The sequence below is a fragment of the Arachis hypogaea genome, chromosome 18 (assembly GCF_003086295.3).
Source record: "Arachis hypogaea cultivar Tifrunner chromosome 18, arahy.Tifrunner.gnm2.J5K5, whole genome shotgun sequence".
In the NCBI taxonomy this organism is placed as follows: Eukaryota; Viridiplantae; Streptophyta; class Magnoliopsida; order Fabales; family Fabaceae; genus Arachis; species Arachis hypogaea.
The window spans coordinates 79247063-79258768 of record NC_092053.1 but is presented as its reverse complement, the minus strand read 5'-3'; the positions used below and the strand labels follow the sequence as shown (position 1 = coordinate 79258768).

The 11706-nt window shown below is 39.1% G+C and overlaps 2 non-coding genes across 2 annotated transcripts; both read right to left on the bottom strand.

Annotated features, from left to right (window-relative positions):
• Positions 1-819: 819 nt before the first annotated feature.
• Positions 820-927, bottom strand: LOC112773988 (small nucleolar RNA R71). Its single transcript, XR_003188504.1, has one exon. It is a non-coding gene; the product is annotated as a small nucleolar RNA R71 (small nucleolar RNA).
• A 9002-nt stretch (positions 928-9929) lies between these two features.
• Positions 9930-10037, bottom strand: LOC112773987 (small nucleolar RNA R71). Its single transcript, XR_003188503.1, has one exon. It is a non-coding gene; the product is annotated as a small nucleolar RNA R71 (small nucleolar RNA).
• Between the last annotated feature and the right edge of the window lie 1669 nt (positions 10038-11706).

Genomic DNA, 11706 nt, shown 5'->3' with positions numbered 1-11706 from the left:
TTTTCGAAAAATACTAACATTTTTCAAAAAAAAACCATTTTCGAAAATCACTAACTCTTTTTCAAAAATTATTTTCGAAAATTCCTTCTCTCTCATCTTATTCTATTTATTTATACATCTACTAACATCTCATCTCACATCTCAACCCTCCTCACAGTTGTGTTTCTTCCATTATATTACATTCTTTGTCTCCCCCTCTTCTTCTACTCACACAGAGATCCCTATACTGTGGTATAAAGGATCTCTATTATTATTATTTTTTTTCTGTGCCCTCTTCTTTTTCATATGAGCAGGAGCAAGGATAAGAACATTCTTGTGGAAGCAGATCCAGAACCTGAAAGGACTCTGAAAAGGAAACTAAGAGAAGCTAAAATACAACAATCCAGAGATAACCTTTCAGAAATTTTCGAACAGGAAGAGGAGATGGTAGCCGAAAATAATAATAATGTAAGGAAGATGCTTGGTGACTTTACTGCACCTAATTCCAATTTACATGGAAGAAGCATCTCCATTCCTGCCATTGGAGCAAACAATTTTGAGCTGAAACCTCAATTAGTTTCTCTAATGCAGCAGAACTGCAAGTTTCATGGACTTCCATCTGAAGATCCTTTTTAGTTCTTAACTGAATTCTTGCAGATATGTGATACTGTTAAGACTAATGGAGTAGATCCTGAAGTCTACAGGCTCATGCTTTTCCCTTTTGCTGTAAGAGACAAAGCTAGATTATGGTTGGATTCTCAACCCAAAGACAGCCTGAACTCTTGGGATAAGCTGGTCACGGCTTTCTTAGCCAAGTACTTTCCTCCTCAAAAGCTGAGCAAGCTTAGAGCTGATGTTCAAACCTTCAGACAAAAAGAAGGTGAATCCCTCTATGAAGCTTGGGAAAGATACAAACAGTTGACCAAAAAGTGTCCTTCTGACATGCTTTCAGAATGGACCATCCTGGATATATTCTATGATGGTTTATCTGAGCGATCAAAGATGTCACTGGGCACTTCTGCAGGTGTCACCTAAAGAAAACGCCTGCAGAAGCTCAAGAACTCATTGACATGGTTGCTAATAACCAGTTTATGTACACTTCTGAGAGGAATCCTGTGAGTAATGGGACGCCTATGAAGAAGGGAGTTCTTGAAGTTGATACTCTGAATGCCATATTGGCTCAGAATAAAATATTGACTCAGCAAGTCAATATGATCTCTCAGAGTCTGAATCGAATGCAAGCTGCATCCAACAATACTCAAGAGGCTTCTTATGAAGAAGAAGCTTATGATCCTGAGAACCCTGCAATAGCAGAGGTGAATTATTTAGGTGAACCTTATGGAAACACCTATAACTCATCATGGAGAAATCATCCAAATTTCTCATGGAAGGATCAAAAGCCTCAACAAGGCTTTAATAATGGTGGAACAAACAGGTTTAGCAATAGCAAGCCTTTTCCATCATCCACACAGCAACAGACAGAGAACTCTGAACAAAATACTTCTAATTTGGCAAACTTAGTCTCTGATCTGTCTAAGGCCACTGTAAGTTTCATGAATGAAACAAGATCTTCCATTAGAAATCTGGAAGCACAAGTGGGCCAGCTGAGTAAAAGGATCACTGAAATCCCTCCTAGTACTCTCCCAAGCAATACAGAAGAGAATCCAAAAGGAGAGTGCAAGGCCATTGACATAAGCACCATGGCCGAACCCAAAGAAGGAGAGGAGGACGTGAATCCCAAGGAGGAAGACCTCCTGGGACGTCCAGTGATCAATAAGGAGCTTTCCTCTGAGGAACAAAAGGACTCTGAGGCTCATCTAGAGACTATAGAGATTCCATTGAACCTCCTTATGCCCTTCATGAGCTCTGATGAGTATTCCTCTTCTGAAGAGAATGAGGATGTTACTGAAGAGCAAACTGCCAAGTTTCTTGGTGCAATCATGAAGCTGAATGCCAAATTATTTGGCATTGATACTTGGGAAGTTGAACCTCCCTTGTTCATCAATGAACTAAGTGATCTAGATCAACTGACGTTGCCTCAGAAGAGACAGGATCCTGGAAAGTTCATAATACCTTGTACCATAGGCACCATGATCTTTAAGGCTCTGTGTGACCTTGGTTCAGGAATAAACCTCATGCCCCTCTCTGTAATAGAGAAACTGGGAATCTATGGGGTGCAAACTACTAAAATCTCATTAGAGATGGCAGACAGTTCAAGAAAACAGGCTTATGGACAAGTAGAGGACGTGTTAGTAAAGGTTGAAGGCCTTTACATCCCTGCTGATTTCATAGTCCTGGATACTGGAAAGGAAGAGGATGAATCCATCATCCTAGGAAGACCTTTCCTGGCCTCAGCAAGAGCTGTGATTGATGTTGACAGAGGTGAAATAGTCTTTCAATGGAATGAGGACTCCCTTGTGTTGAAAACTCAAGGATCTCCCTCTGCAACCATGGAGAGGAAGCAGAAAAAGCTTCTCTCAAAGCAGAGTCAACCAGAGCCCCCACAGTCAAACTCTAAGTTTGGTGTTGGGAGGCCACAACCAAACTCTAAGTTTGGTGTTGAACTCCCATATCCAAACTCTAAGTTTGGTGTTGGAGAGTCTCAACAAAGCTCTGCACATCTATGACGCTCCATGAGAGCCCACTGTCAAGCTACTAACATTAAAGAAGCGCTTGTTGGGAGGCAACCCAATTTTTATTTATCTAACTATATTTTTCTTAGTTATATGTCTTTATAGGTTCATGATCATGTGGAGTCACAAAATAAATATAAAAATTGAAAACGGAATCAAAAACAGCAGAAGAAAAATCACACCCTGGAGGAAGCATCTGTCTGGCGTTCAACGCCAGAACAGAGCATGGTTCTGGCGCTGTACGCCCAAAATGGGCAGCTTCTGGGCGCTAAACGCCAGAACAGGCATGGTTCTGGCGTTCAACGCCAGAAATGGCACACAAATGGGCGTTGAACGCCCAAAATGGCCACCAACCTGGCGCTGAACGCCCAGAGTTGTGTGCAAAGGCATTTTTACATGCCTAATGGGTGCAGGGATGTAAATCCTTGAACACCTCAGGATCCCCACCTACCTCCACTCACTTCTTCTCACCACTCTCTTTCACACAACCCCATAAACACTCTTCCCCAATGACCCTTCACCAATCACCTCAATCTCTCTTCCCCATCACCTCTTCCCCACTCACATCCATCCACTCTTCCCCATAAACCTACCTCATAAACTCCACCTACCTTCAAAATTCAAAACCAATTTCCCACCCAAACCCACCCATATGGCCGAAACCTTTCCCTCCCTCCCTTCCCTATATAAAGCCCTCCATTCTTCATCAAATTCACACAACACACCCCTCTACACCCTTCTTGGCGAAACACTTCCCACTCTCCCTCTCCTCCATTTCTTCTTCTTCTTCATCTATTCTTTCTTTTATTGCTTGAGGGCGAGCAACATTCTAAGTTTGGTGTGGTAAAAGCATAAGCTTTTTGTTTTTCCATTACCATTGATGGCACCTAAGACCGGAGAATCCTCTAGAAAGGGGAAAGGGAAGATAAAGGCTTCCACATCCGAGTCATGGGAGATGGAAAGGTTCATCTCCAAAGCCCATCAAGACCACTTCTATGATGTTGTGGCCAAGAAGAAGGTGAAACCCGAGGTCCCTTTCAAACTCAAAAGAAATGAGTATCCGGAGATCCGACATGAAATTCAAAGAAGAGGTTGGGAAGTTCTAACAAATCCCATCCAACAATGATTCGGGGGAAATACTTGGATTTTAGTCCGGAAAATGTGAGGTTGGCGTTTAACTTGCCCATGATGCAAGGAGATGAACGCCCCTACACTAGAAGGGTCAACTTTAATCAAAGGTTGGACCAAGTCCTTATGGACATATGCGTGGAAGGAGCTCAATGGAAGATTGACTCCAAAGGCAAGCCGGTTCAACTAAGAAGATTGGACCTCAAGCCTGTGGCTAGAGGATGGTTGGAGTTCATTCAATGCTCAATCATTTCCACTAGCAACCGGTCTGAAGTTACTATAGACCGGGCCATCATGATCCATAGCATCATGATTGGAGAAGAGGTGGAAGTTCATGAGATTATACCTCAAGAACTCTACAAGGTGGCTGACAAGTCCTCCACTATGGCAAGGTTAGCCTTTCCTCACCTCATCTACCACCTATGCAATTCGGCTGGGATTGACATAGAGGGAGATATCTTCATTAAAGAGGACAAGCCCATCACTAAGAAGAAGATGGAGCAAGCAAGAGAGCCCATTCATGGAGCTCAAGAGGCGCAAGAAGCTCATTACCATGAGATTCCGGAGATGCCTCAAATGCACTTTCCTCCACAAAACTATTGGGAGCAAATTAACACCTCCCTAGGAGAATTGAGTTCCAATAAGGGACAACTAAGGGTGGAACATCAAGAGCACTCCATCATGCTCCATGAAATAAGAGAAGATCAGAAAGCAATGAGGGAGGAGCAACAAAGACAAGGAAGAGACATAGAAGAACTCAAGGACACCATTGGTTCCTCAAGAACGAAACGCCACCATCACTAAGGTGGATTCATTCCTTGTTCTTATTTCTTCTGTTTTTCGTTTTCTATGTTATGTGCTTATCTATGTTTGTGTCTTCATTACATGATCATTAGTAGTTAGTAACTCCATCTTAAAGTTATGAATGTCCTATGAATCCATCACCTCTCTTAAATGAAAAATGTTTTAATTCAAAAGAATAAGAAGTACATGAGTTTCGAATTTATCCTTGAACTTAGTTTAATTATATTGATGTGGTGACAATGCTTTTTGTTTTCTGAATGTATGCTTGAACAGTGCATATGTCTTTTGAAGTTGATGTTTAAGAATGTTAAATATGTTGGCTCTTGAAAGAATGATGACTAGGAGACATGTTATTTGATAATCTGAAAAATCATAAAAATGATTCTTGAAGCAAGAAAAAGCAGCAAAGAGCAAAGCTTGCAGAAAAAAAAAAGAAAAAAAGAAAAATAGGCGAAAAAAAAATAATAGAAAGAAAAAGCAAGCAGAAAAAGCCAAAAGCTCTTAAAACCAAGAGGCAAGAGCAAAAAGCCAATAACCCTTAAAACCAAAAGGCAAGGGAAATAAAAAGGATCTCAAGGCTTTGAGCATCAGTGGATAGGAGGGCCTAAAGGAATAAAATCCTGGTCTAAGCGGCTAAACCAAGCTGTCCCTAACCATGTGCTTGTGGCGTGTAGGTGTCAAGTGAAAACTTGAGACTGAGCGGTTAAAGTCAAGGTCCAAAGCAAAAAAAGAGTGTGCTTAAGAACCCTGGACACCTCTAATTGGGGACTTTAGCAAAGCTGAGTCACAATCTGAAAAGGTTCACCCAATTATGTGTCTGTGGCATTTATGTATCCGGTAGTAATACTGGAAAACAAAGTGCTTAGGGCCACGGCCAAGACTCATAAAGAAGCTGTGTTCAAAAATCATCATACTGAACTAGGGGAATCAATAACACTATCTGTACTCTGAGTTCCTATAGATGCCAATCATTCTGAACCTCAATGGATAAAGTGAGATGCCAAAACTATTCAAGAGGCAAAAATCTATAAGTCCCGCTCATATGATTGCAGCTATGTTTCATTGATAGTTTGGAATTTATAGTATATTCTCTTCTTTTTATCCTATTTGATTTTCAGTTGCTTGGGAACAAGCAACAATTTAAGTTTGGTGTTGTGATGAGCGGATAATTTATACGCTTTTTGACATTGTTTTTAGTATGTTTTTAGTAGGATCTAGTTACTTTTAGGGATGTTTTCATTAGTTTTTATGTTAAATTCACATTTCTAGACTTTACTATGAGTTTGTGTGTTTTTCTGTGATTTCAGGTATTTTCTGGCTGAAATTTAGGGACTTGAGCAGAAATCAGATTCAGAGGTTGAAGAAGGACTGCTGATGCTGTTGGATTATGACCTCCCTAAACTCAAAATGGATTTTCTGGAGCTACAGAACTCGAAATGGCGTGCTTCTAATTGCGTTGGAAAGTAGACATCCAGGGCTTTCCATCAATATATAATAGTCCATACTTTGACCAAGAATAGATGACGTAAACTGGCGTTCAACGCAAGCTTTCTACCCAAACCTGGCGTCCAGCGCCAGAAAAGGAGCCAAAACCAGAGTTGAACGCCCAAACTGGCACAAAAGCTGGCGTTCAACTCCAAGAAGGACCTCTACACGTGTAACACTCAAAGCTCAGCCCAAGCACACACCAAGTGGGCCCCGGAAGTGGATTTATGCATCAATTACTTACTCATGTAAACCCTAGTAGCTAGTTTATTATAAATAGGACCTTTTACTATTGTATTAGGCATCTTGGAATCTTTGGTCTCAGTTTTAATCCATTGTTCATCTTAGGAGACTATTGATCACGTTTTAGAGGGCTGGCCATCTCGGCCATGCCTGGACCTTTCACTTATGTATTTTCAACGGTAGAGTTTCTACACTCCATAGATTAAGGTGTGGAGCTCTGCTGTTCCTCAAAGATTAATGCAAAGTACTACTGTTTTCCATTCAATTCATCTTATTTCGCTTCTAAGATATCCGTTCGTACCCAAGAACATGATGAAGGTGATGATTATGTGACGCTCATCACCATTCTCCCCTATGAACACGTGCCTGACAAACACTTCCGTTCTACATGCAATAAGCTAGAATGAATATCTCTTACATCTCCTAATCAGAATCTTCGTGGCGTAAGCTAGAATGATGGCGGCATTCAAGAGAATCCGGAAAGTCTAAACCTTGTCTGTGGTATTCCGAGTAGGATTCAATGATTGAATGACTGTGACGAGCTTCAAACTCGCGAGTGCTGGGCGTTAGTGATAGACGCAAAAGGAGGGTGAATCCTATTCCAGCATGATCGAGAACCGACAGATGATTAGCCGTGCTATGACAGAGCATGTGAGCATATTTTTCACTGAGAGGAGGGGATGTAGCCACTGACAACGGTGATGCCCTTGCATAAAGCCAGCCATGGAAAGGAGTAAGACTAACTGGATGAAGATAGCAGGAAAGCAAAGGTTCAGAGGAACGAAAAGCATCTCCATTCGCTTATCTGAAATTCCTACCAATGATTTACATAAGTACCTCTATCCCTATTCTATTATTTATTATTCGAAAACATCATTATCAATTTATATCTGCCTAACTGAGATTTGCAAGGTGACCATAGCTTGCTTCATACCGACAATCTCCGTGGGATTCGACCCTTACTCACGTAAGGTATTACTTGGACGACCCAGTGCACTTGCTAGTTAGTTGTATCGAAGTTGTGAACCATGGTATTGGCACCATGTTCTTGGCGCCATTGCCAGGGGAAGAAAGAGCCATGAATTTTACATAATTAAAGTGTAATCACGATTACGCGTACCAAGTTGCTCACGTTGCCAGGGATTGTTCGAGCCTGGACATCACAATTTTGTGTACCAAGTTTTTGGCGCCGTTGCCGGGGATTGTTTGAGTTTGGACAACTGACGGTTCATCCTGTTGCTCAGATTAGGTAATTTTCTTTTTGTTTTGTTTTCAAAAATTTTTCAAAAATCTTTCAAAAATTTTTCTTTTGTTTTCGAAAAAAATAAATAAATAAATAAAAATAATAAAAATAATGTTTTCAAAAATAAATTATTCTATGGCTTCAAAATTTTTAAGAATGAATTCTCGTGTTTCATGAAGCATGTGAAGCCTGGCTGGCTGTAAAGCCATGTCTAAATTCATTTGGACTAAGGCTTCCAAACCATCAGCATAGAGGCAAGTTACATATTTGATAAGTAATGAGCAGTATATTCTGATATCTTTCTGAAGCTTGGCTGGCCATTGGCCATGTCTAGTGTTTTGGACCGGAGCTTTCATTGAAAGCTTGGCTGGCTAGTGAGCCATATCTAATTCCTGGACTGAAGCTTTAGACTAAGAATGCAAGATTCCTGGAATTCATATTAAAAATTTTGGAATCCTTATTTTTCCTTTGTCAACTAATTTTCAAAAAATACCAAAAAAATTAGAAAATTATAAAAATCAAAAACATTTTTTGTGTTTCTTGTTTGAGTCTTGAGTCATGTTATAAGTTTGGTGTCACTTGCATATGCATCTTGCATTTTTCGAAAATATCATGCATTCATAGTGTTCTTCATGATCTTCAAGTTGTTCTTGGTAAGTCTTCTTGTTTGATCTTGATATTTTCATGTTTTGTGTCTTTTCTTGTTTTACATGTGCATTTTTCGTTTCTTAGAGTCTAAACATGAAAGATTTCTAAGTTTGGTGTCTTACATGTTTTCTTTGCATAAAAAATTTTTCAAAAATATGTTCTTGATGTTCATCTTGACATTCAAAGTGTTCTTGGTGTTCATCTTGACATTCATATCATTCATGCATGCATTCATTGTTTTGATTCAAAATTTTCATGTATTGAGTCTTTTTGTTGTTTTTCTCTCTCATCATAAAAAATCAAAAATCAAAAAAATATCTTTCCCTTTTTCTCTCATCAAATTTGAAAATTTGGATTGACTTTTTCAAAAATTTTTAAAAATCAAATTGTTTCTCATAAGTCAAATCAAATTTTCAATTTGAAAATCTTATCTTTTTCAAAATCTTTTTCAAAAATCAAATCTTTTTCAAAATTCTTAGTTATTTTCGAAAATTCCAAAAATATTTTTCAAAATTCTTTTTCTTATTTTTATATCAAATTTTCGAAAATAACATAATCAATTAATGTTTTGATTCAAAAACTTGAAGTTTGTTACTTGCTTGTTAAGAAAGATTCAAACTTTAAGTTCTAGAATCATATCTTGTGATTTCTTGTGAATCAAGTCATTAATTGTGATTTTAAAAATCAAATCTTTTTCAAAAACAATTTCAATCATATCTTTTCAAAAATTTGATTTCAAAATATCTTCTCTAACTTCCTAACTTCTTATCTTTTCAAAATTGATTTTCAAATTTGTCAACTAACTAACTAACTTTTTGTTTGTTTCTTAACTTTTTCAAAACTACCTAACTAACTCTCTCTCTCTCATTTTCGAAAATATCTTCCCTCTTTTTCAAAAATTTCTTTTTAATTAACAAATTATTCTTATTTTTATTTTTGATTTTAAAAATTTTCGAAAAATACTAACATTTTTAAAAAAAAAACCATTTTCGAAAATCACTAACTCTTTTTCAAAAATTATTTTCGAAAATTCCTTCTCTCTCATCTTAATCTATTTATTTATACATCTACTAACATCTCATCTCACATCTCAACCCTCCTCACAGTTGTGTTTCTTCCATTATATCACATTCTTTGTCTCCCCCTCTTCTTCTACTCACACAGAGATCCCTATACTGTGGTATAAAGGATCTCTATTATTATTTTTTTTTATGTGCCCTCTTCTTTGTCATATGAGCAGGAGCAAGGATAAGAACATTCTTGTGGAAGCAGATCCAGAACCTGAAAGGACTCTGAAAAGAAAACTAAGAGAAGCTAAAATACAACAATCCAGAGATAACCTTTCAGAAATTTTCGAACAAGAAGAGGAGATGGCAGCCGAAAATAATAATAATGTAAGGAAGATGCTTGGTGACTTTACTGCACCTAATTCCAATTTACATGGAAGAAGCATCTCCATTCCTGCCATTGGAGCAAACAATTTTGAGCTGAAACCTCAATTAGTTTCTCTGATGCAGCAGAACTGCAAGTTTCATGGACTTCCATCTGAAGATCCTTTTCAGTTCTTAACTGAATTCTTGCAGATATGTGATACTGTTAAGACTAATGGAGTAGATCCTGAAGTCTACAGGCTCATGCTTTTCCCTTTTGCTATAAGAGACAGAGCTAGATTATGGTTGGATTCTCAACCCAAAGACAGCCTGAACTCTTGGGATAAGCTGGTCACGGCTTTCTTAGCCAAGTACTTTCCTCCTCAAAAGCTGAGCAAGCTTAGAGCTGATGTTCAAACCTTCAGACAAAAAGAAGGTGAATCCCTCTATGAAGCTTGGGAAAGATACAAACAGTTGACCAAAAAGTGTCCTTCTGACATGCTTTCAGAATGGACCATCCTGGATATATTCTATGATGGTTTATCTGAGCTATCAAAGATGTCACTGGACACCTCTGCAGGTGGATCCATTCACCTAAAGAAAACGCCTGCAGAAGCTCAAGAACTCATTGACATGGTTGCTAATAACCAGTTCATGTACACTTCTGAAAGGAATCCTGTGATCAATGGGACGCCTATGAAGAAGGGAGTTCTTGAAGTTGATACTCTGAATGCCATATTGGCTCAGAATAAAATATTGACTCAGCAAGTCAATATGATCTCTCAGAGTCTGAATGGAATGCAAGTTGCATCCAACAGTACTCAAGAGGCTTCTTATGAAGAAGAAGCTTATGATCCTGAGAACCCTGCAATAGCAGAGGTGAATTATTTAGGTGAACCTTATGGAAACACCTATAACTCATCATGGAGAAATCATCCAAATTTCTCATGGAAGGATCAAAAGCCTCAACAAGGCTTTAATAATGGTGGAAGAAACAGGTTTAGCAATAGCAAGCATTTTCCATCGTTCACTCAGCAACAGACAGAGAACTCTGAACAAAATACTTCTAATTTGGCAAACTTAGTCTCTGATCTGTCTAAGGCCACTGTAAGTTTCATGAATGAAACAAGATCTTCCATTAGAAATCTGGAAGCACAAGTGGGCCAGCTGAGTAAAAGGATCACTGAAATCCCTCCTAGTACTCTCCTAAGCAATACAGAAGAGAATCCAAAAGGAGAGTGCAAGGCCATTGACATAAGCACCATGGCCGAACCCAAAGAAGGAGAGGAGGACGTGAATCCCAAGGAGGAAGACCTCCTGGGATGTCCAGTGATCAATAAGGAGCTTCCCTCTGAGGAACAAAAGGACTCTGAGGCTCATCTAGAGACCATAGAGATTCCATTGAACCTCCTTATGCCCTTCATGAGCTCTGATGAGTATTCCTCTTCTGAAGAGAATGAGGATGTTACTGAAGAGCAAACTGCCAAGTTTCTTGGTGCAATCATGAAGCTGAATGCCAAATTATTTGGCATTGATACTTGGGAAGTTGAACCTCCCTTGTTCATCAATGAACTAAGTGATCTGGATCAACTGACATTGCCTCAGAAGAGACAGGATCCTGGAAAGTTCATAATACCTTGTACTATAGGCACCATGATCTTTAAGGCTCTGTGTGACCTTGGTTCAGGAATAAACCTCATGCCCCTCTCTGTAATAGAGAAATTGGGAATCTATGGGGTGCAAACTGCTAAAATCTCATTAGAGATGGCAGACAGTTCAAGAAAACAGGCTTATGGACAAGTAGAGGACGTGTTAGTAAAGGTTGAAGGCCTTTACATCCCTGCTGATTTCATAGTCCTGGATATTGGAAAGGAAGAGGATGAATCCATCATCCTAGGAAGACCTTTCCTGGCCACAGCAAGAGCTGTGATTGATGTTGACAGAGGTGAAATAGTCCTTCAATGGAATGAGGACTCCCTTGTGTTGAAAACTCAAGGATCTCCCTCTGCAACCATGGAGAGGAAGCAGAAAAAGCTTCTCTCAAAGCAGAGTCAACCAGAGCCCCCACAGTCAAACTCTAAGGTTGGTGTTGGGAGGCCACAACCAAACTCTAAGTTTGGTGTTGAACTCCCATATCCAAACTCTAAGTTTGGTGTTGGAGAGTCTCAACAAA